This window comes from Danio aesculapii, chromosome 4, assembly GCF_903798145.1.
Source record: "Danio aesculapii chromosome 4, fDanAes4.1, whole genome shotgun sequence".
NCBI lineage: Eukaryota > Metazoa > Chordata > Actinopteri > Cypriniformes > Danionidae > Danio > Danio aesculapii.
Genome location: NC_079438.1, coordinates 26,825,624 through 26,848,004, shown reverse-complemented (window position 1 = coordinate 26,848,004; position 22,381 = coordinate 26,825,624). Strand labels below are relative to the sequence as shown.

General features: G+C 46.1%; 18 non-coding genes and 1 pseudogene across 18 annotated transcripts; 13 read left to right on the top strand and 6 right to left on the bottom strand.

Moving 5' to 3' along the window:
• Positions 1–213: 213 nt before the first annotated feature.
• LOC130224226 (U4 spliceosomal RNA) lies at positions 214–354 on the bottom strand. The gene has a single exon (XR_008837294.1). It is a non-coding gene; the product is annotated as a U4 spliceosomal RNA (small nuclear RNA).
• A 1,899-nt stretch (positions 355–2,253) lies between these two features.
• Positions 2,254–2,335, top strand: trnas-gcu (transfer RNA serine (anticodon GCU)). Its single transcript has one exon. It is a non-coding gene; the product is annotated as a tRNA-Ser (tRNA).
• A 675-nt stretch (positions 2,336–3,010) lies between these two features.
• LOC130224231 (U4 spliceosomal RNA) lies at positions 3,011–3,151 on the bottom strand. Its single transcript, XR_008837299.1, has one exon. It is a non-coding gene; the product is annotated as a U4 spliceosomal RNA (small nuclear RNA).
• A 1,901-nt stretch (positions 3,152–5,052) lies between these two features.
• Positions 5,053–5,134, top strand: trnas-gcu (transfer RNA serine (anticodon GCU)). Its single transcript has one exon. It is a non-coding gene; the product is annotated as a tRNA-Ser (tRNA).
• Positions 5,135–10,007: 4,873 nt separating this feature from the next.
• trnan-guu (transfer RNA asparagine (anticodon GUU)) lies at positions 10,008–10,081 on the top strand. Its single transcript has one exon. It is a non-coding gene; the product is annotated as a tRNA-Asn (tRNA).
• A 397-nt stretch (positions 10,082–10,478) lies between these two features.
• Positions 10,479–10,552, top strand: trnan-guu (transfer RNA asparagine (anticodon GUU)). Its single transcript has one exon. It is a non-coding gene; the product is annotated as a tRNA-Asn (tRNA).
• Positions 10,553–10,779: 227 nt separating this feature from the next.
• trnak-cuu (transfer RNA lysine (anticodon CUU)) lies at positions 10,780–10,852 on the top strand. Its single transcript has one exon. It is a non-coding gene; the product is annotated as a tRNA-Lys (tRNA).
• A 97-nt stretch (positions 10,853–10,949) lies between these two features.
• Positions 10,950–11,023, top strand: trnan-guu (transfer RNA asparagine (anticodon GUU)). Its single transcript has one exon. It is a non-coding gene; the product is annotated as a tRNA-Asn (tRNA).
• Positions 11,024–14,577: 3,554 nt separating this feature from the next.
• trnar-acg (transfer RNA arginine (anticodon ACG)) lies at positions 14,578–14,650 on the top strand. Its single transcript has one exon. It is a non-coding gene; the product is annotated as a tRNA-Arg (tRNA).
• Positions 14,651–15,668: 1,018 nt separating this feature from the next.
• Positions 15,669–15,739, top strand: trnae-uuc (transfer RNA glutamic acid (anticodon UUC)). Its single transcript has one exon. It is a non-coding gene; the product is annotated as a tRNA-Glu (tRNA).
• Positions 15,740–15,817: 78 nt separating this feature from the next.
• Positions 15,818–15,904, top strand: trnay-gua (transfer RNA tyrosine (anticodon GUA)). The gene is given in 2 exon segments: positions 15,818–15,854; positions 15,869–15,904. It is a non-coding gene; the product is annotated as a tRNA-Tyr (tRNA).
• A 1,218-nt stretch (positions 15,905–17,122) lies between these two features.
• On the top strand, positions 17,123–17,194 carry trnae-uuc (transfer RNA glutamic acid (anticodon UUC)). Its single transcript has one exon. It is a non-coding gene; the product is annotated as a tRNA-Glu (tRNA).
• A 78-nt stretch (positions 17,195–17,272) lies between these two features.
• On the top strand, positions 17,273–17,359 carry trnay-gua (transfer RNA tyrosine (anticodon GUA)). Its single transcript is given in 2 exon segments — positions 17,273–17,309; positions 17,324–17,359. It is a non-coding gene; the product is annotated as a tRNA-Tyr (tRNA).
• A 94-nt stretch (positions 17,360–17,453) lies between these two features.
• Positions 17,454–17,525, bottom strand: trnae-cuc (transfer RNA glutamic acid (anticodon CUC)). Its single transcript has one exon. It is a non-coding gene; the product is annotated as a tRNA-Glu (tRNA).
• A 1,200-nt stretch (positions 17,526–18,725) lies between these two features.
• Positions 18,726–18,812, top strand: trnay-gua (transfer RNA tyrosine (anticodon GUA)). The gene is given in 2 exon segments: positions 18,726–18,762; positions 18,777–18,812. It is a non-coding gene; the product is annotated as a tRNA-Tyr (tRNA).
• Positions 18,813–18,906: 94 nt separating this feature from the next.
• trnae-cuc (transfer RNA glutamic acid (anticodon CUC)) lies at positions 18,907–18,978 on the bottom strand. Its single transcript has one exon. It is a non-coding gene; the product is annotated as a tRNA-Glu (tRNA).
• Positions 18,979–20,178: 1,200 nt separating this feature from the next.
• trnay-gua (transfer RNA tyrosine (anticodon GUA)) lies at positions 20,179–20,265 on the top strand. Its single transcript is given in 2 exon segments — positions 20,179–20,215; positions 20,230–20,265. It is a non-coding gene; the product is annotated as a tRNA-Tyr (tRNA).
• A 94-nt stretch (positions 20,266–20,359) lies between these two features.
• Positions 20,360–20,431, bottom strand: trnae-cuc (transfer RNA glutamic acid (anticodon CUC)). The gene has a single exon. It is a non-coding gene; the product is annotated as a tRNA-Glu (tRNA).
• Positions 20,432–22,066: 1,635 nt separating this feature from the next.
• On the bottom strand, positions 22,067–22,184 carry LOC130224065 (5S ribosomal RNA; annotated as a pseudogene).
• Between the last annotated feature and the right edge of the window lie 197 nt (positions 22,185–22,381).

The following is a 22,381-nucleotide window of genomic DNA, read 5'->3' as shown; positions in this document are numbered from 1 at the left end:
CTTCAAGAACTGTACTCTTCCAGACTGAGTAAAAGGGCTCGCAAAATCACTCTGGACGCCTCACACCCAGCACACTACCTATTTGAACTGTTACCGTCTGGTCGGCGCTTCAGAGCACCAAGCACAAAAACAGCCAGACACAGGAAATGTTTCTTTCCTCAGGCTGTCTACCTTATGAACAGTTAAATATTCCCCTACTGTGCAATAAATAAGCCTACTAAAAGGCTGACAAAAACTGCCAGAGCTGACTGTATTTCAAGTCATCTCAGCGAGGTATTGGGTAAAGTTTTCAACCAGCAATGATCACGCCTCGGATAGACCTCATAGGCTACGATATTGCCTCTGCGAAAGAAAAGCTGTAACAGCTATGAACTCTTCTGTCTACCAATGTGGACATGCAACGACAAGGTGGCATCAAACTTTAAACTGCCAGCAATCAGCCCTCTGGCACCAATGAGTGCATGCTGTGTCAGCAGAACAGGGTTTTGATTTGTCCAAAAATAATTACTTATACACTGTTTCATTTTTACTGAAAGAAAAGTATACACTACTTATGTGAATCTGGGAGAAGAGAATTGTGGGTAATCTGGTAAAGGGGGCGGAGTCACAACGCTGAACGGCAGAGAAAAGGGATGAGATTGGGATGTATTTATTGGGCTGTACAGGGATTGGGGTAAGGTAATGAAGAATGCAAGGGCACTGAAACCATATTTTGACAGAAATCCAAGGTCAGCTATGCTGCCGTTTTTAGACTCAGGCATTCTGTCTAGTTTCTCTCCAACAAAACCAGAAGAAACATGTTGCAGTTAATGTTGAACAATAAAGCCTGGTTTATACTTCTGTGTCAAGTGATCAGCGTGATCCACGGCGCAAGCCTTGTGCGTAGCCGTGCACTTATACTTCTGCGCACTGTTTCTGTTGCTCTGCAATACACTTCCAAAACGCTAGCTGGCAGTAGGTGTTTATGTTTCTCTGTGTTGAGTTTCTTCGCTGGTGTTTCGTTTTTTTCTGTACGCTTTCTTAATGTGCATGTGGCTCAAATTCACTCATTTTGAGGCAGGAACCAGTGGACGTGCAACAACTTTAATTAAAAGGTAAACACAAAACAACAGTCTCCATGCGGAGCTCCTTCATGGGACTCCACACTTTTAAACACCTGCTGCTTCACGCTCGTGCGGCTCTCACCTCCGCCCACACTCGTCAGCGCTACCAAGTCGACCAATCTCAGAGCTACGCGTACGCGTTACATTTTTTAAGAGGTGTGCGTCAATGTCGCCGACGGCCACAGCAAGGTGCTATGCAACCACGTGTAGGCTGCGCCGTAGCATACGCGTGAGCTTGACGCCGAGGTATAAATCAGCCTTAACTCTGGGGCACTGATCAGAGCTACTGATAAAGCTCCTTATGACAACCTTTATCTTCATCTTTTCTGTAAGAACATCCATTCGAGTCCCAAAAGTTAATCCTTTCTCTAGCACAACGCTGTGCTTACACGTGAAGAGGTGGCCGAGTGCTTAGGTTAGTATGCTGTACTCTGCAAGTTCTGGTTTAAATCCCATCCTCATAGTTTCACTGTTTTGAGAGAGGCAACTGCTTCTGTCTATGGTTTCTTACTTTCACCTCTCAGCGTCTTAAAGGATGTTTATGGCAAAATTGTATGTAATACTTAGCGAAAATAGCTGCAAAAACATACGTATATGCCATAGACCAGTCTCCATTAGGAGAGCACCTATATGCGTGGTGAGGTGGCTGAGTGGTTAAGGCGATGAACTGCTAATCCGTTGTGCTTTGCATGTGTGAGTCGAATTCCAGCCTGCTCATTCGTTTAAGAGAGCCCGGTGTTTATGTGGAAGGTAACTTACTTGCACCCTCTTCGTGCTTCGAAGCATATTATGGCAAAATTGAGTGTCATCTTAACGAAAATAGTTGCAAAAACATACACGTACACATATGTGCCACAGTCCAGCCTCCATCAGTAAAGTGGCAACGTATGTGACGAGGTGGCCGAGTGGTTAAGGCGAAGACTGCTAATCCATTGTGCTCTGCATGCGTGGGTTCGAATCCCATCCTCGTCGCTCAAATGTTCTGGCATTTGAGAGATCCCGGTAATTCAGTGGAAGGTGTATTACTCGTGCCCTCTTAGCGTTTGAAGGATGTTGCTGCAAAATTTAATGTCATCTGTATCGAAAGTAGCTGCAAATACATACATATATGCCAAAGTCCAGCCCCCATCAGGTAAGTGGCTACATGCATGACGAGGTGGCCGAGTGGTTAAGGCGATGGACTGCTAATCCATTGTGCTCTGCATGCATGGGTTCGAATCCCATCCTCGTCGTTCATTTAAGAGAGCCTGGTGCTTCCGGGGAAGTTATCTTACTCGCACCATCTTCGTGCTTCGAAGCATGTTATGGCAAAATTGAATGTCATCTTACAGAATATTTTTGCAAAATAGTTGCAAGAACATGCATATACACATATGTGCCACAGTCCAGCCTCCATCAGGAAAGCGAGAACATATGTGACAAGGTGGCCGAGGGGTTAAGGCGATGGACTGCTAATCGATTGTGCTGATGAGGTGGCCGAGTAGTTAAGGTGATGCACTTCTAATCCATTGTGCACTGCATGTGTGGGTTTGAATCCCATCCTTGTCCCTTATTTGCTCTGGTGTTTAAGAGAGCCCGGTGCTTCCGTGGAAGGTGTTTTACTCGCACCCTCTTAGCGTTTTGAAGGATGTTATGGTAAAAGTTAATCCAGCCTCCGGCAGGGATGGACCGTTAATCCACTGTGCTCCGCCTGTGTGGGTTCAAATCCCATTCTCGTCGTTCAATTGCTTTAGCATTTTAGAGAGCCTGGTGCTTCCATGGAAGGTTTCTTACACGCACTCTGCTTGCATTCTGAAAAATGTTATGGTACAGGTTAATCCAGCCTGCTGCATGTTTCGGAGCTCAAAGAAAGTTGCAACATGTTAAAGAAACAGAAGCACAGCTGTCCTTTTTAACAGGACATTAAGCCTACTAAAAGGCTGTCAAAAATTGCCAGAGCTGACTGTATTTCAAGTCATCCCAGCGAGGTATTGGGTAAAGTTTTCAACCAGCAATGATCACGCCTCGGATAGACCTCCTAGGCTACGATATAGCCTCTGCGAAAGAATAGCTGCAACAGCTATGAACTCTTCTGTGTACCAATCTGGACATGCAACGACAAGGTGGCCTCAAACTTTAAACTGCCAGCAATCAGCCCTCTGGCACCAATGAGTGCATGCTGTATCAGCAGAACAGGGTTTTGATTTGTCCAAAAATAATTACTTATACATTGTTTCATTTTTACTTAAAGAAAAGTATACACTACTTATGTGAATCTGGGAGAAGAGAATTGTGGGTAATCTGGTAAAGGGGGCGGAGTCACAACGCTGAACGGCAGAGAAAAGGGATGAGATTGGGATGTATTTATTGGGCTGTACAGGGATTGGGGTAAGGTAATGAAGAATGCAAGGGCACTGAAACCATATTTTGACAGAAATCCAAGGTCAGCTATGCTGGCGCTTTTAGACTCAGGCATTCTGTCTAGTTTCTCTCCAACAAAACCAGAAGAAACATGTTGCAGTTAATGTTGAACAATAAAGCCTGGTTTATACTTCTGTGTCAAGTGATCAGCGTGATCCACGGCACAAGCCTTGCGCGTAGCTGTGCACTTATACTTCTGCGCACTGTTTCTGTTGCTCTGCAATACACTTCCGAAACGCTAGCTGGCAGTAGGTGTTTATGTTTCTCTGTGTTGAGTTTCTTCGCTGGTGTTTTGTTTTTTTCTGAACGCTTCCTTAATGTGCAAGTGGCTCAAATTCGCTCATTTTGAGGCAGGAATCAGTGGACGTGCAACAACTTTAATTAAAAGGTAAACACAAAACAACAGTCTCCATGCGGAGCTCCTTCATGGGACTCCACACTTTTAAACACCCGCTGCTTCACGCTCGTGCGACTCTCACCTCCGCCCACACTCGTCAGCGCTACCAAGTCGACCAATCTCAGAGCTACGCGTACGCGTTACATTTTTTGAGAGGTGTGCGTCAATGTCGCCGACGGCCACAGTGAGGTGCTATGCAACCACGTGTAGGCTGTGCCGTAGCATACGCGTGAGCTTGACGCCGAGGTATAAATCAGCCTTAACTCTGGGGCACTGATCAGAGCTACTGATAAAGCTCCTTATGACAACCTTTATCTTCATCTTTTCTGTAAGAACATCCATTCGAGTTCCAAAAGTTAATCCTTTCTCTAGCACAATGCTGTGCTTACACGTGACGAGGTGGCCGAGTGCTTAGGTTAGTATGTTGTACTCTGCAAGTTCTGGTTTAAATCCCATCCTCATAGTTTCACTGTTTTGAGAGAGGCAACTGCTTCTGTCTAAGGTTTCTTACTTTCACCTCTCAGCGTCTTAAAGGATGTTTATGGCAAAATTGTATGTAATACTTAGCGAAAATAGCTGCAAAAACATACGTATATGCCATAGTCCAGCCTCCATTAGGAGAGCACCTATATGCGTGGCGAGGTGGCTGAGTGGTCAAGGTGATGGACTGCTAATCCGTTTTGCTTTGCATGTGTGAGTTGAATTCCAGCCTGGTCAGTTGTTTAAGAGAGCCCGGTGTTTACGTGGTAGGTAACTTACTTGCACCCTCTTCATGCTTTGAAGCATGTTATGGCAAAATTGAGTGTCATCTTAACGAAAATAGTTGCAAAAACATACACGTACACATATGTGCCACAGTCCAGCCTCCATCAGTAAAGCGGCAACGTATGTGACGAGGTGGCTGAGTGGTTAAGGCGATGGACTGCTAATCCATTGTGCTCTGCGCGTGTGGGTTCGAATCCCATCCTTGTTGTTCAAATGCTCTGGCATTAGAGAGATCCCGGTAATTCAGTGGCAGGTGTATTATTCGTGCCCTCTTAGCGTTTTGAAGGATGTTGCTGCAAAATTTAATGTCATCTGTCTCGAAAGTAGCTGCAAATACATACATATATGCCACAGTCCAGCCCCCATCAGGAAAATGGCTACATGCATGACGAGGTGGCCGAGTGGTTAAGGCGATGGACTGCTAATCCATTGTGCTCTGCATGCATAGGTTCGAGTCCCATCCTCGTCGTTCATTTAAGAGAGCCCGGTGCTTCCGGGAAAGTTATCTTACTCGCACCTACTTCCCGCTCTACTCTACTTCCTGCTTCGTTACTGTTCGGACGTCTTTGCCTACAGCTCCGCTCTCTGCTCACTTGCTTTTATATCTTAAACCCTAATTTTAACTTGAGCCTATCAGCACAGTGCTCAAACGACACAGCTTGAAGATCAGCATCGATTCTACAAACTTTCTGGAATATAGCTTTACTAACAAGAGGGCAATTATCGTCTTAACAATCCTCCCGCTATCAGCTATCAGCTGCTCACATTCCTGAGACGGGAAAACACGGCTGTGAAAATGCCTCTGGATCAGATTAATTCAGATTCTCACTGCTGTACAAACTGCCACAAACTTCTACAAAAGATTGCAGTTCTTGAAACAAAGTTACTTGCGATCCAACCAGAACTGCAGCGTCATTGTGGACGCTCACAGCAAATAGCCGGTGAGTCCCATAAATCTATTCCTACCACTATTTTGAGCACAGAAAAACAGAATAAAACTGTTGAAAATGAGCATTGGCATAAACAAGGTGCGAGACCAAAGGGTACTCGCGGGGTCAGATCATACGGTGCTGTATTAGCGTCCTCTACCCCAAATACAGCTCGGACTCAAATACAGCTTGAGAACAGATATGAAGTATTGAGTAATATGGGTGAAGAATCCCCAAATGCAGTCAGACAGAGATCGCATGACTCAGCAGCTAACTCTGCATGGAACAGAGGCTCAAGGCCGACTAGACAGCGGCATTCTGCTCCGATCGCACCTGAGATAAGAACACTAGTTGTAGGAGATTCAATAATCAGGAGTTTTAGGAGCAAATCTACAATGACATACTGCTTCCCTCATGCAACAGTTTCTGATGTAAACAAAGAACTTAAGGAAATTCTGGAAAAGCACAAGACTGCAAAACGGATTATCATCCATGTGGGGAAGAATGATATTCGGAAGGAACAGTCAGAACTGCTCAAGAGAGATTTCTGTGAGCTCTTGGAAACAGTTGAAAGAGTGAAAATTCAGCCGTTCATCAGTGGACCACTCCCTGCAAGAGGGACAAATATGTTTTCACGGCTGCTTGGTCTAAAAGTATGGCTGCAGAAAGCATGTAACAGGAAAGGAGTGAATTTTATTGACAACTTCAATCTCTTCTGGAACCAAAGACAACTGTTGACATCAGACGGCCTTCACCCAAACAAACTTGGTGCAAAGGTGCTAAAGGACAATATCTTCTTCTCCCTCCATCATCCATCAGCTGTATGTGCCACTGACCTCAATCCAAATGGCACATACACACCTAGCAAATGTCCAGATGACCACAGGACCTCAAATCAGCTCCCGAGTGCACTTGGGGCTGATGCATCACCCAAGGACAGTGATAACGCCACGCAGCCAAAACACCCACTGTTGATAGAGACACTATCGCTGGCCCACTGCTCAACAGAGACAGACTGTGACGCATCAGAACAGCATCATGTCTCGTCACTAAAAAATGATCCTCAGGAAAACACCAAGGAAAACATATTTCAGCACCCAGAATCTCCAGAGCCACAGCCTCTGTCACCAGACACGTTCTCATTATCATCTTGCTCGCCTCTCTTGGGTTTCTCAAAAAAGATGGAGGAACTGGTGCATGCTGGAACTAAACTTTCACACTCTATTGCCGCAAGCCCCCAGTTACCAACCAAAAAGCGGCCTGCTCCACAACCACCTCTGAGCCCACCTGGAAGAGCCCTCCGACATTTGCCCCACCGCCAGGGCCCAAACAACAACGCACCATCTTCAGCTGGTGAACAAAACTGCTCTCCATGTGTCTCGGGTGCCTGCTTAGATAATAGTGTCTTTATCAGATGTTTACAGAACAAGCAGGAACCCAGTGTGCCTGTAGCTTTCTCTACACATATATGTGTTGTATTACGTGACAGAAAACTGAAGACTTTTTCAGGCCGTATAGCAAATCACTCAAATCTTGTGTCTATTAAATATAAATCTGAGACTACTGTAGCAAAAACAGCTAAAACTGTTAAGTTAGCACTTTTAAACATCCGATCACTCAACAATAAGTCACTTTTAGTCAATGATTTTATCAGCTCAAATTGCCTTGATTTTATGCTTTTAAATGAAACTTGGCTAGATGACAGCTGTAGTGCAGCAGTTCTGAATGAAACAGCTCCTTTAAACTTTGACTTTTTGAGTGTTTGCAGAGCCAATAGGAGAGGTGGAGGCATTGCTGCCCTGTTTAAAGATGTCTATGAGTGTAAACAAGTGTCATCTGGTGACTTTTTGTCTTTTGAATATCTGAGTATAGCACTGAAAGGTGCTCCACGTATCTTACTGATCATTATCTACAGACCTCCAAAATATTCTCCAACTTTTATTGATGATTTTACAGAGCTGTTATCAATAGTAACCTCTGAATTTGACTATTTTACCATTGCTGGGGATTTTAATATTCACATTGATAATCCAGAAATCAATACTGTAAAAGAACTGATGACTGTTTTGAACACTTTTGATCTGACTCAGCATGTTCAAGGACCCACACACAATCGTGGACACACTCTTGATCTACTTATAACTAAGGGTTTACACATTTCATCAACTGTTGTTAAGGATGTTGCACTATCTGATCATTTCTGTATTTTCTTTGACATATTGATCACTCCAGCTATTAAAGACAGATCTGTCTCTGTCAGAAAGAGATGCATAAATGAGAACACTAATGAGCAGTTTATGAAGGCCATATCGCTAGCACCAAGTATATCTGCAGACTCTGTTGATTCTCTTCTTGATTTGTTTAACTCTAAAGTTAAAAATGTCATAGATGACATTGCTCCTGTTAAAGCCAAGAAGATAACTAGCAGGCAAAGCGGATCTTGGACTAGGTCCCTAAAAATACAAATGGCGAAAAGACAGTGCAGAAAAGCTGAGCGTATGTGGAGAAAGACCAAACTAGTAGTCCATTATAATATCTATAAAGACAGTCTTCGTGCTTTTAATATGGAACTAAAAACTGCTAGGCAGACTTTCTTTTCAAGCCTTATAAACAGCAACGTAAACAATGCTCGTAAACTCTTTGCAACGATAGAGAAACTCACAACCCCCCCCCAGTCGGATTCCCAGTGAGCTACTCTCTGAAAGCAAATGTAATGAGTTTGCTCATTTCTTTACTGACAAGATCAATAATATCAGAAAGACAATCAGCTCATCCAATCAGCCAAGTTGTGTCGACGTCAGACTAGCTCAACCACAACTTAAGAAATCAGACATTATGTCCGATTTCATGGCAATTAATGGCAAAATCTTAGAAGAGATCATGCAAGTTATGAAAACATCAACCTGCAGTCTTGACACGCTCCCCACATCGTTCTTTAAAACGGTGTTGACCTGCTTAGAAATGGATCTTCTAAAAGTGGTAAATGCTTCACTTCTCTCGGGGATTTTTCCTAACTCACTTAAAACTGCAGTTGTTAAACCTCTCTTGAAGAAGAGCAACCTGGATAATACCCTATTGAGCAATTACAGGCCCATCTCAAATCTCCCTTTCATTGGCAAAATCATTGAAAAAGTTGTTTTTAACCAGGTTAACAAGTTCCTAAACTTCAAGGGGTGTTTAGACAATTATCAATCTGGTTTCAGACCACATCACAGTACAGAGAGCGCCCTTATAAAGATAATCAATGACATCCGCCTAAATACAGATTCAGGCAAACTAACAGTGCTGGTACTGCTCGATCTCAGTGCCGCATTTGACACTGTCGATCACAGCATACTTCTGGATAGGCTGGAAAACTGGGTTGGGCTGTCTGGGACGGTCCTCAAATGGTTCAGATCTTACCTTGAAGGAAGAGGTTACTATGTCAGTATAGGTGACCATAGGTCGAGGTGGACACCCATGACATGTGGAGTCCCACAAGGCTCGATTCTGGCACCACTCCTGTTCAACCTTTATATGCTCCCTCTGAGCCAAATAATGAGAAAAAATCAAATCTCCTACCACAGCTATGCTGATGACACTCAGATCTACCTAGCCTTACTGCCTAATGACTACAGCCCCATTGACACCCTCTGCCAATGCATTGATGAAATTAACAATTGGATGTGCCAAAACTTTCTTCAATTAAACAAAGAGAAAACTGAAGTGATTGCGTTTGGGAACAGAGATGAGGTTCTCAAGGTGAATGCGTACCTTGGCTCTAAGGGTCAAACAACAAAAAATAAGGTCAAGAATCTTGGTGTGACTCTGGAGTCAGATCTGAGTTTTAATAGTCATATCAAAGCAGTTAGTAAATCAGCATACTATCATCTCAAAAACATTGCAAGAATTAGATGCTTTGTTTCCAGTGAAGACTTAGAGAAACTTGTTCATGCTTTTATCAGCAGCAGGGTGGATTACTGTAATGGCCTCCTCACTGGCCTTCCCAAAAAGACAGTCAGACAGTTGCAGCTCATCCAGAACGCTGCGGCCAGAATTCTGACCAGAACCAGGAAATCAGAGCACATCACACCTGTCCTCAGGTCTTTACACTGGCTCCCAGTCACATTCAGAATAGATTTTAAAGTATTGTTACTGGTCTATAAATCACTAAACGGCCTAGGACCTCAATACATTACAGATATGCTCACTGAATACAAACCTAACAGATCACTCAGATCTTTAGGATCAAATAGATTAGAAATCCCAAGAGTTCAGTCAAAGCAGGGTGAATCGGCATTCAGCTACTATGCCCCCCACTGCTGGAATCAGCTTCCAGAAATGATCAGATGTGCTCCAACATTAGGCACATTCAAATCAAGACTGAAAACACATCTGTTTAGCTGTGCCTACTACAGTTGTGTTGCTCTCGAAGTTTCTGTGGCGCAATTGGTTAGCGCGTTTGGCTGTTAACCGAAAGGTTGGTGGTTCGAGCCCACCCAGGGACGAATTAAGCTTTTCTCTGCCTTGCAACTGCTAACACGTGCATCGGGCAATGATCCTGGGCCATGTGCTGTCTGGCGTTACAAGATGACATCAGGATTTAGCAGAAGTTTGTTGTTCAGTGCCTGGATCGGCCAAGTTACTTATTCCAGTTGACTTAAAATCCGCATCAACTTTTACACAGGTAGGGAAGGTATTGATCAAAACAGTGACTAGAAAAAATGTATCGGAAGCCCGGCCAGCTCAGTCGGTAGAGCATGAGACTCTTAATCTCAGGGTCGTGGGTTCGAGCCCCTCGTTGGGCATTTCTCTCTCTCTTTTCGGCAGCTTTCAATTGGATTCTTCGAGCATACCTATTGAGACAAAGTTCAGCATTTCTACTACAGTTGGATTTCTCTCGAAGTCTCTGTGGCGCAATTGGTTAGCGCGTTCGGCTGTTAACTGAAAGGTTGGTGGTTCAAGCCCACCCAGGGACGAATTAAGCCTTTCTCTGCCTAGCAACTGCTAACACGTGCACTGGGCATAGATCCTGGGCCATGTGCTGTCTGGCGTTACAAGATGATGTCAGGATTTAGCAGAAGTTTGTTGTCCAGTGCCTGGATCGGCCAAGTTACTTATTCCAGTTGACTTAAAATCAGCATCAAACTTTACACAGGTAGGGAAGGTATTGATCAAAACAGTGACTAGAATAAATGTATCGGAAGCCCGGCTAGCTCAGTCGGTAGAGCATGAGACTCTTAATCTCAGGGTCGTGAGTTCGAGCCCCACGTTGGGCGTTTTTCTCTCTCTTTTCGGCAGCTTTCAATTGGATTCTTCGAGCATACCTATTGAGACAAAGTTCAGCATTTCTACTACAGTTGTGTTGCTCTCGAAGTCTCTGTGGCGCAATTGGTTAGCGCGTTCGGCTGTTAACCAAAAGGTTGGTGGTTCGAGCCCACCCAGGGACGAATTAAGCTTTTCTCTGCCTTGCAACTGTTAACACGTGCACCGGGCAACGATCCTGGGCGACGTGCTGTCTGGCGTTACAAGATGACATCAGGATTTAGCAGAAGTTTGTTGTCCTATGCCTAGATAGACCAAGTTACTTATTCCAGTTGACTTAAAATCAGCATCAAACGTTACACAGGTAGGGAAGGTATTGATCAAAACAGTGACTAGAATGACTTTCTCACTAGCCCGGCTAGCTCAGTCGGGAGAGCATGAGACACTTAATCTCAGTGACGTTAGTTCAAGCCTCACGTTGGGTGTTTCTGTTACCTTTCTCTCTCTCTTTTCGGCAGCTTTCATTTGGGTTCATCCTGCAGACCAAGTGAGACAAAGTTCAGCTTTTCTACAACAGTTGGTTTGGTGTCTGAGTCTAAGTGATGCAATTGGTTAGCATGTTCGGCTGTTAACTGAAAAGTTGGTGGTTCGAGCACACCCAGGGAAGAACGAATGCTTTTGCTGCCTTGCAACTGCTAACACGTGCACCGGGCAATGATCCTGGGCCACGTGCTGTCTGGCGTTACAAGATGACATCAGGATTTAGCAGAAGTTTGTTGTTCAGTGCCTGGATCGGCCAAGTTACTTATTCCAGTTGACTTAAAATCCGCATCAACCTTTACACAGGTAGGGAAGGTATTGATCAAAACAGTGACTAGAATAAATGTATCGGAAGCCTAGCCAGCTCAGTCGGTAGAGCATGAGACTCTTAATCTCAGGGTTGTGGGTTCGAGCCCCATGTTGGGCGTTTCTCTCTTTTCGGCAGCTTTCAATTGGATTCTTCGAGCATACCTATTGAGACAAAGTTCAGCATTTCTACTACAGCTGAGTTTCTCTCGAAGTCTCTGTGGTGCAATTGGTTAGCACGTTCGGGTGTTAACCGAAAGGTTGGTGGTTCGAGCCCATCCAGGGATGAATTAAGCCTTTCTCTGCCTAGCAACTGGTAACACGTGCACCGGGCAACGATCCTGGGCGACGTGCTGTCTGGCATTACAAGATGACATCAGGGTTTAGCAGAAGTTTGTTGTCTAGTACCTGTATTGGCCAATTTTTTTATATGCCAGTTGACATAAAAAAAAAAAGCATGAGACTCTTAATCTCAGGATCGTGGGTTCGAGCCCCACGTTGGGCGTTTTTCTCTCTCTTTTCGGCAGCTTTCAATTGGATTCTTCGAGCATACCTATTGAGACAAAGTTCAGCATTTCTACTACAGTTGTGTTGCTCTCGAAGTTTCTGTGGTGCAATTGGTTAGCGCGTTTGGCTGTTAACCGAAAGGTTGGTGGTTCGAGCCCACCCAGGGACGAATTAAGCTTTTCTCTGCCTTGCAACTGCTAACACGTGCACCGGGCAATGATCCTGGGCCACGTGCTGTCTGGCGTTACAAGATGACATCAGGATTTAGCAGAAGTTTGTTGTCCTGTGCCTAGATAGACCAAGTTACTTATTTCAGTTGACTTAAAATCAGCATCAAACGTTACACAGGTAGGGAAGGTATTGATCAAAACAGTGACTAGAATGAGTTTCTCACTAGCCCGGCTAGCTCAGTCGGGAGAGCATGAGACACTTAATCTCAGTGACGTTAGTTCAAGCCTCACGTTGGGTGTTTCTGTTACCTTTCTCTCTCTCTTTTCGGCAGCTTTCATTTGGGTTCATCCAGCAGACCAAGTGAGACAAAGTTCGGCTTTTCTACAACAGTTGGTTTGGTGTCTGAGGCTCTGTGGCACAATCGGTTAGCGTGTTCGGCTGTTAACCAAAAGGTTGTTGCTTTGAGCCCATCCAGGGACGAACGAAGGCTTTTGCTGCCTTGCAACTGCTAACACGTGCATCGGGCAATGATCCTGGGCCACGTGCTGTCTGGCGTTACAAGATGACATCAGGATTTAGCAGAAGTTTGTTGTTCAGTGCCTGGATCGGCCAAGTTACTTATTCCAGTTGACTTAAAATCCGCATCAACTTTTACACAGGTAGGGAAGGTATTGATCAAAACAGTGACTAGAATAAATGTATCGGAAGCCCGGCCAGCTCAGTCGGTAGAGCATGAGACTCTTAATCTCAGTGTACAAAATTCCCCCTATCGCGCATGAGAGAGAGAGAGTTCTCTATACAGGCTTGGCGCATGCGCGTTTGTTCAGTTCAGCCGTACCCTGCAGAGTATGACAGCACGGAGACTCCGCTTCTCTGTTTATACTGCTAAAAAGAATCTATCTTTCTTGTGTGGTATCACTGTGCGCGTATAAAAATGTAAGTAATTATCGTTCCTATCATCTTAGAGTATTTATAACTTGTTTGGTATAATCGGGTCTAATTTACCTCAGAAAATCTAAACCCCGTGTACAATCGCGGCAGTGCCCGATAGTTTAATTACTTATTTAATTGTTATCATACGTCCGTTTACTTTCACTACTTTTATCAGTTTCAACGTCGATATTAAGTTTGTTTCATATTGTTATATGAATAGCTATCATGCGGAGCGCACGTGATAGTCACAGGCGCATGCACTAAGTGTAATCTGATACCACTAATTAGTGCCTATAGCAGCTGCGCTGCTCTTTCGAGTTATATTGCATGTACTCCATATATGGATCAGTAAAGATTGTTTGAGTGATTTAATATTGTTTATAACTTTGTATATTTGTCACTTTATACCTTTTATGCATATTTACAAATTATTCCTGTTCTTTGACAGAAACCGCACCATATAATCACACAAAAGTGAATGTCCTCATAAAGAAATAAAGGAAATTGGACATGTTCATTCTGGAGTAGCTGCACTTCTTTCTAACAGAAGAATTAGGCCAGTTGGGTTCCAACCACACAATAGCGTACAGAATATCCCACACTCAGGGTTGTGGGTTCAAGCCCCATGTTGGGCGTTTCTCTCTTTTCGGCAGCTTTCAATTGGATTCTTCGAGCATACCTATTGAGACAAAGTTCAGCATTTCTACTACAGCTGAGTTTCTCTTGAAGTCTCTGTGGTGCAATTGGTTAGCACGTTCGGGTGTTAACCGAAAGATTGGTGGTTCGAGCCCACCCAGGGACGAATTAAGCTTTTCTCTGCCTTGCAACTGCTAACACGTGCACCGGGCAATGATCCTGGGCCACGTGCTGTCTGGCGTTACAAGATGACATCAGGATTTAGCAGAAGTTTGTTGCCCAGTGCGTAGATAGACCAAGTTACTTATTCCAGTTGACTTAAAATCAGCATCAAACGTTACACAGGTAGGGAAGGCTGGCAGAATTTTGCCCTCAAGCCTAACTGTGGGCCTCCACGCAAGTATGCTGCAGCTGCTCTGTTAAAAATACATCTAATGCTTGTAACCTCCTCCTGGCGAGGAGAAAGTCTCAGACCCTGGATCACAGTTCTTCTAGGGAGGGACTGTCACATGCTCTGTGAGAGCATCCTATCGACACCACAACTTGCCATAATAACAAAGCACAGCATGTGTTGAATGAACTCCGTGTTGACAGAGCCGTGTCCTTATTACAAGCAACAAGCTAACGATGACAAGCTAAGCTGAGAGGGCCAGTGGCGCAATGGATAACGCGTCTGACTACGGATCAGAAGATTCTAGGTTCGACTCTTGGCTGGCTCGCTTTGGTCTTTTTGCTTTGCTGTCAGTCAGTGCACTGCGGTCGCCTATCCCCCCGCTGGAGCTGTTCAGTTCCACTCTGGAGTAAATCGAGTTTCTGGGGCCGCCAGCACAGAGCCCGTGTGGTGCTCCTCTGGTTTCAAAGGCTGCCCCAACTGCTGATTTTTATTAACGTCTACTACAGCTACACCAACCGTAAACCAAGCCTACTTGTTGCAAAAGTCCCTACCACTTTGAAGTCACCCAGCCAATTTGCAGCGTAATCTCTTCCTCTTGTAAGTCTCTGAGCTGCAGCAATACCTAAGTGCTCTGATAAAACATGCATAAAAGAAACTATGGCTTTTAACCTCCTTTTGGAGAGGAGAGAGTCTCCGACCCTGGATCTCAGGTCTTCTATGGAGGGACTGTCAGGAATCCTGTAAGAGCATCCCATCCACACAACCTCTTGCAATAAAAACAAAGCAGAATGTGTGGTGACGGAACTCCAGGTTGACAGAGCCTTGTCCTTGTTTCAAACAATGTGCTAACAAGGTGCTGAACAGTGCCAGTGGCACAAAGGATAACGCTAATGACTATGCATCAGAGGATTCTAGCTTACGGAAACCATGAGACTGTGTATGAGAGTGTGCGTAAATGTATGAGTGGTACTTGTGCAAGAGAGGCAGTGAAGTGTGCACGATCAGAAAGAACTGAAGTTTGTGCCAAGACTGGCCCTCACAAGTGGCAGCTCCCATATGGTCTAACGGTCAGGATTCTTGGTATTCACCCAGGCGGCCCGGGTTGACAGAGCCTTGTCCTTGTTTCAAACAATGTGCTAACAAGGTACTGAACAGAGTGCCAGTGGCACAAAGGATAACGCTAATGACTATGCATCAGAGGATTCTAGCTTACGGAAACCATGAGACTGTGTATGAGAGCGTGCGTAAATGTATGAGTGGTACTTGTGCAAGAGAGGCAGTGAAGTGTGCACGATCAGAAAGAACTGAAGTTTGTGCCAACACTGGCCCTCACAAGTGGCAGCTCCCATATGATCTAGCGGTCAGGATTCCTGGTTTTCACCCAGGCGGCCGGGTTCGACTCCCGGTATGGGAAGGCTTGAGCGTTTTTGCTTCTGCCCTTTTTGGCCTGCAGCAACCTTAAGGGGATGGGCTTGTGCTCGACTGTTGTAAGCCTTCGATAGCTCAGTTGGTAGAGCGGAGGACTGTAGGTTGGATGTTGGCAATCCTTAGGTCGCTGGTTCGACTCCGGCTCGAAGGAGATCTTTTGCGCTCTGAGCTGCTTTCATGCCTGTGCAGTTCGATTATATTTTAGTCGCTAGAAGTCAAAGTTCACCATAGAGGTGAAAAGGAAGTTGCCTGACTGGGAATTGAACCCGGGCCACGGCGGTGAGAGCGACGAATCCTGACCACTAGACCATCAGGGAAGGGCCAGCTGAAACTTGCCCCTGGCTTTCTTTGGTCTTTTTGCTGTACTGTCAGTCAGTGCACTGCAGTCGCCTTTCCCCCCCCGCTGGAGCTTTTTCAGTTCCACTCTGGAGTGAATCGAGTTTCTGGGGCTGCCAGCACAGAGCCCGTGGGGTGCTCCCCTGGTTTCAAAGGCTGCCCCAACTGCTGATTTTTATTAACGTCTACTACAGCTACACCAACCGTAAACCAAGCCTACTTGTTGCAAATGTCCCTACCACTTAGAAGTCACCAAGCCAACTTGCAGCGTAATCTCTTCCACTTTTAAGTCTCTAAGCTGCAGCAATACCTAAGTGCTCTGATAAAACATGCATAAAAGAAACTATGGCTTTTAACCTCCTTTTGGAGAGGAGAGAGTCTCCGACCCTGGATCTCAGGTCTTCTATGGAGGGACTGTCAGGAATCCTGTAAGAGCATCCCATCCACACAACCTCTTGCAATAAAAACAAAGCAGAATGTGTGGTGACGGAACTCCAGGTTGACAGAGCCTTGTCCTTGTTTCAAACAATGTGCTAACAAGGTGCTGAACAGAGTGCCAGTGGCACAAAGGATAACGCTAATGACTATGCATCAGAGGATTTTAGCTTACGGAAACCATGAGACTGTGTATGAGAGCGTGCGTAAATGTATGAGTGGTACTTGTGCAAGAGAGGCAGTGAAGTGTGCACGATCAGAAAGAACTGAAGTTTGTGCCAAGACTGGCCCTCACAAGTGGCAGCTCCCATATGGTCTAACGGTCAGGATTCTTGGTATTCACCCAGGCGGCCCGGGTTGACAGAGCCTTGTCCTTGTTTCAAACAATGTGCTAACAAGGTACTGAACAGAGTGCCAGTGGCACAAAGGATAACGCTAATGACTATGCATCAGAGGATTCTAGCTTACGGAAACCATGAGACTGTGTATGAGAGCGTGCGTAAATGTATGAGTGGTACTTGTGCAAGAGAGGCAGTGAAGTGTGCACGATCAGAAAGAACTGAAGTTTGTGACAAGACTGGCCCTCACAAGTGTCATCTCCCATATGGTCTAGCAGTCAGGATTCCTGGTTTTCACCCAGGCGGCCCGGGTTCGACTCCCGGTATGGGAAGGCTTGAGTGTTTTTGCTTCTGCCCTTTTTGGCCTGAAGCAACCTTAAGGGGATGGGCTTGTGCTCGACTGTCGTAAGCCTTCGATAGCTCAGTTGGTAGAGCGGAGGACTGTAGGTTGGATGTTGGCAATCCTTAGGTCGCTGGTTCGACTCCGGCTCGAAGGAGATCTTTTGCGCTCAGAGCTGCTTTCATGCCTGTGCAGTTCGATTATATTTTAGTCGCTAGAACTCAAAGTTCACCATAGAGGTGAAAAGGAAGTTCCCTGACCGGGAATCGAACCCGGGCCGCGGCGGTGAGAGCGCCGAATCCTGACCACTAGACCATAAGTGAAGGGCCAGCTGAAACTTGCCCCTGGCTTTCTTTGGTCTTTTTGCTGTACTGTCAGTCAGTGCACTGCAGTCGCCTTTCCCCCCCGCTGGAGCTTTTTCAGTTCCACTCTGGAGTGAATCGAGTTTCTGGGGCTGCCAGCACAGAGCCCGTGGGGTGCTCCCCTGGTTTCAAAGGCTGCCCCAACTGCTGATTTTTATTAACGTCTACTACAGCTACACCAACCGTAAACCAAGCCTACTTGTTGCAAATGTCCCTACCACTTAGAAGTCACCCAGCCAACTTGCAGCGTAATCTCTTCCACTTGTAAGTCTCTGAGCTGCAGCAATATCTAAGTGCTCTGATAAAACATGCATAAAAGAAACTATGGCTTTTAACCTCCTTTTGGAGAGGAGAGAGTCTCCGACCCTGGATCTCAGGTCTTCTATGGAGGGACTGTCAGGAATCCTGTAAGAGCATCCCATCCACACAACCTCTTGCAATAAAAACAAAGCAGAATGTGTGGTGACGGAACTCCAGGTTGACAGAGCCTTGTCCTTGTTTCAAACAATGTGCTAACAAGGTGCTGAACAGAGTGCCAGTGGCACAAAGGATAACGCTAATGACTATGCATCAGAGGATTCTAGCTTACGGAAACCATGAGACTGTGTATGAGAGCGTGCGTAAATGTATGAGTGGTACTTGTGCAAGAGAGGCAGTGAAGTGTGCACGATCAGAAAGAACTGAAGTTTGTGCCAAGACTGGCCCTCACAAGTGGCAGCTCCCATATGGTCTAACGGTCAGGATTCTTGGTATTCACCCAGGCGGCCCGGGTTGACAGAGCCTTGTCCTTGTTTCAAACAATGTGCTAACAAGGTACTGAACAGAGTGCCAGTGGCACAAAGGATAACGCTAATGACTATGCATCAGAGGATTCTAGCTTACGGAAACCATGAGACTGTGTATGAGAGCGTGCGGAAATGTATGAGTGGTACTTGTACAAGAGAGGCAGTGAAGTGTGCACGATCAGAAAGAACTGAAGTTTGTGCCAACACTGGCCCTCACAAGTGGCAGCTTCCATATGATCTAGCGGTCAGGATTCCTGGTTTTCACCCAGGCGGCCGGGTTCGACTCCCGGTATGGGAAGGCTTGAGCGTTTTTGCTTCTGCCCTTTTTGGCCTGCAGCAACCTTAAGGGGATGGGCTTGTGCTCGACTGTTGTAAGCCTTCGATAGCTCAGTTGGTAGAGAGGAGGACTGTAGGTTGGATGTTGGCAATCCTTAGGTCGCTGGTTCGACTCCGGCTCGAAGGAGATCTTTTGCGCTCTGAGCTGCTTTCATGCCTGTGCAGTTCGATTATATTTTAGTCGCTAGAAGTCAAAGTTCACCATAGAGGTGAAAAGGAAGTTGCCTGACCGGGAATTGAACCCGGGCCACGGCGGTGAGAGCGACGAATCCTGACCACTAGACCATCAGGGAAGGGCCAGCTGAAACTTGCCCCTGGCTTTCTTTGGTCTTTTTGCTGTACTGTCAGTCAGTGCACTGCAGTCGCCTTTCCCCCCCGCTGGAGCTTTTTCAGTTCCACTCTGGAGTGAATCGAGTTTCTGGGGCTGCCAGCACAGAGCCCGTGGGGTGCTCCCCTGGTTTCAAAGGCTGCCCCAACTGCTGATTTTTATTAACGTCTACTACAGCTACACCAACCGTAAACCAAGCCTACTTGTTGCAAATGTCCCTACCACTTAGAAGTCACCCAGCCAACTTGCAGCGTAATCTCTTCCACTTGTAAGTCTCTGAGCTGCAGCAATACCTAAGTGCTCTGATAAAACATGCATAAAAGAAACTATGGCTTTTAACCTCCTTTTGGAGAGGAGAGAGTCTCCGACCCTGGATCTCAGGTCTTCTATGGAGGGACTGTCAGGAATCCTGTAAGAGCATCCCATCCACACAACCTCTTGCAATAAAAACAAAGCAGAATGTGTGGTGACGGAACTCCAGGTTGACAGAGCCTTGTCCTTGTTTCAAACAATGTGCTAACAAGGTGCTGAACAGAGTGCCAGTGGCACAAAGGATAACGCTAATGACTATGCATCAGAGGATTCTAGCTTACGGAAACCATGAGACTGTGTATGAGAGCGTGCGTAAATGTATGAGTGGTACTTGTGCAAGAGAGGCAGTGAAGTGTGCACGATCAGAAAGAACTGAAGTTTGTGCCAAGACTGGCCCTCACAAGTGGCAGCTCCCATATGGTCTAACGGTCAGGATTCTTGGTATTCACCCAGGCGGCCCGGGTTGACAGAGCCTTGTCCTTGTTTCAAACAATGTGCTAACAAGGTACTGAACAGAGTGCCAGTGGCACAAAGGATAACGCTAATGACTATGCATCAGAGGATTCTAGCTTACGGAAACCATGAGACTGTGTATGAGAGCGTGCGGAAATGTATGAGTGGTACTTGTACAAGAGAGGCAGTGAAGTGTGCACGATCAGAAAGAACTGAAGTTTGTGCCAACACTGGCCCTCACAAGTGGCAGCTTCCATATGATCTAGCGGTCAGGATTCCTGGTTTTCACCCAGGCGGCCGGGTTCGACTCCCGGTATGGGAAGGCTTGAGCGTTTTTGCTTCTGCCCTTTTTGGCCTGCAGCAACCTTAAGGGGATGGGCTTGTGCTCGACTGTTGTAAGCCTTCGATAGCTCAGTTGGTAGAGCGGAGGACTGTAGGTGGGATGTTGGCAATCCTTAGGTTGCTGGTTCGACTCCGACTCGAAGGAAGTCTTTTGCGCTCAGAGCTGCTTTTATGCCTGTGCAGTTCGATTATATTTTAGGCGCTAGAACTCAAAGTTCACCATAGAGGTGAAAAGGAAGTTCCCTGACCGGGAATCGAACCCGGGCCGCGGCGGTGAGAGCGCCGAATCCTGACCACTAGACCATAAGGGAAGGGCCAGCTGAAACTTGCCCCTGGCTTTCTTTGGTCTTTTTGCTGTACTGTCAGTCAGTGCACTGCAGTCGCCTTTCCCCCCCGCTGGAGCTTTTTCAGTTCCACTCTGGAGTGAATCGAGTTTCTGGGGCTGCCAGCACAGAGCCCGTGGGGTGCTCCCCTGGTTTCAAAGGCTGCCCCAACTGCTGATTTTTATTAACGTCTACTACAGCTACACCAACCGTAAACCAAGCCTACTTGTTGCAAATGTCCCTACCACTTAGAAGTCACCCAGCCAACTTGCAGCGTAATCTCTTCCACTTGTAAGTCTCTAAGCTGCAGCAATACCTAAGTGCTCTGATAAAACATGCATAAAAGAAACTATGGCTTTTAACCTCCTTTTGGAGAGGAGAGAGTCTCCGACCCTGGATCTCAGGTCTTCTATGGAGGGACTGTCAGGAATCCTGTAAGAGCATCCCATCCACACAACCTCTTGCAATAAAAACAAAGCAGAATGTGTGGTGACGGAACTCCAGGTTGACAGAGCCTTGTCCTTGTTTCAAACAATGTGCTAACAAGGTGCTGAACAGAGTGCCAGTGGCACAAAGGATAACGCTAATGACTATGCATCAGAGGATTCTAGCTTACGGAAACCATGAGACTGTGTATGAGAGCGTGCGTAAATGTATGAGTGGTACTTGTGCAAGAGAGGCAGTGAAGTGTGCACGATCAGAAAGAACTGAAGTTTGTGCCAAGACTGGCCCTCACAAGTGGCAGCTCCCATATGGTCTAACGGTCAGGATTCTTGGTATTCACCCAGGCGGCCCGGGTTGACAGAGCCTTGTCCTTGTTTCAAACAATGTGCTAACAAGGTACTGAACAGAGTGCCAGTGGCACAAAGGATAACGCTAATGACTATGCATCAGAGGATTCTAGCTTACGGAAACCATGAGACTGTGTATGAGAGCGTGCGGAAATGTATGAGTGGTACTTGTACAAGAGAGGCAGTGAAGTGTGCACGATCAGAAAGAACTGAAGTTTGTGCCAAGACTGCCGTCGCCTTTCGCTCCAGCTGGAGCTGTTCAGTTCCACTCCGGAGTGAATCGAGTTTAAGGGGCTGCCAGCACAGAGCCCGTGGGGTGCTCCCCTGGTTTCAAAGGCTGCCCCATCTGCTGATTTTTATAAACGTCTACTACAGCTACACCAACCGTAAACCAAGCCTACTTGTTGAAAAAGTCCCTACCAGGCCAACCCTGCTTTGCTTCCGAGTTCAGATGAGATCAGGCATTGTCAGGGTGGTATGGCCGTAAGCGAGAGCAGCCGTCAAGAGTTGGCTATTTAAAAATAGGCGCAGCACCAGGAGCCGAGCGCAGCTCAGCTTGCCTTCACACAGCACCAACAGAAACAACACCCTTGACCCCTCAATAGTTTACCTGTTTATGTTTTTTTTTCTGTTCCTGCTCTAGGGCACCAACAGCTCTTGCTAGGTTAAACCAGCTTAGTCAGTGTACTCACTTTCCCCTGAATGGAATCAGGGGAAGTGGGTACAATGACTTAGCTGGTTCCAGAGATCAGTGAGGAATTCAGGTTTTTTTTTTTTTTTTTTTTTTTGTATATTAGGAAGTGTATTAGCTGCCAAATGAAGAAATTCAAAAAGCTTACATCACCTGGTATTCCCAGGCGTCTCCCATCCAAGTACTAACCAGGCCCAACCCTGCTTTGCTTGCGGGTTCAGATGAGATCAGGCATTGCCAGGGTGGTATGGCTGCAAGCAAGAGCAGCTGTCAAGAGTTGGCTATTTAAAAACAGGCGCAGCACCAGGAGCCGAGCACAGCTCAGCTTGCATTGAAACAGCACCGAAAGAAACAAGGCCCTTGTCCCCTCAACTGTTTACCTGTTTTTTTTTTGGTCCCACCCCTCCCAAATAAAATGAATGCGAGAAAAGACACCAGCAGCAGTGCTGTGACACG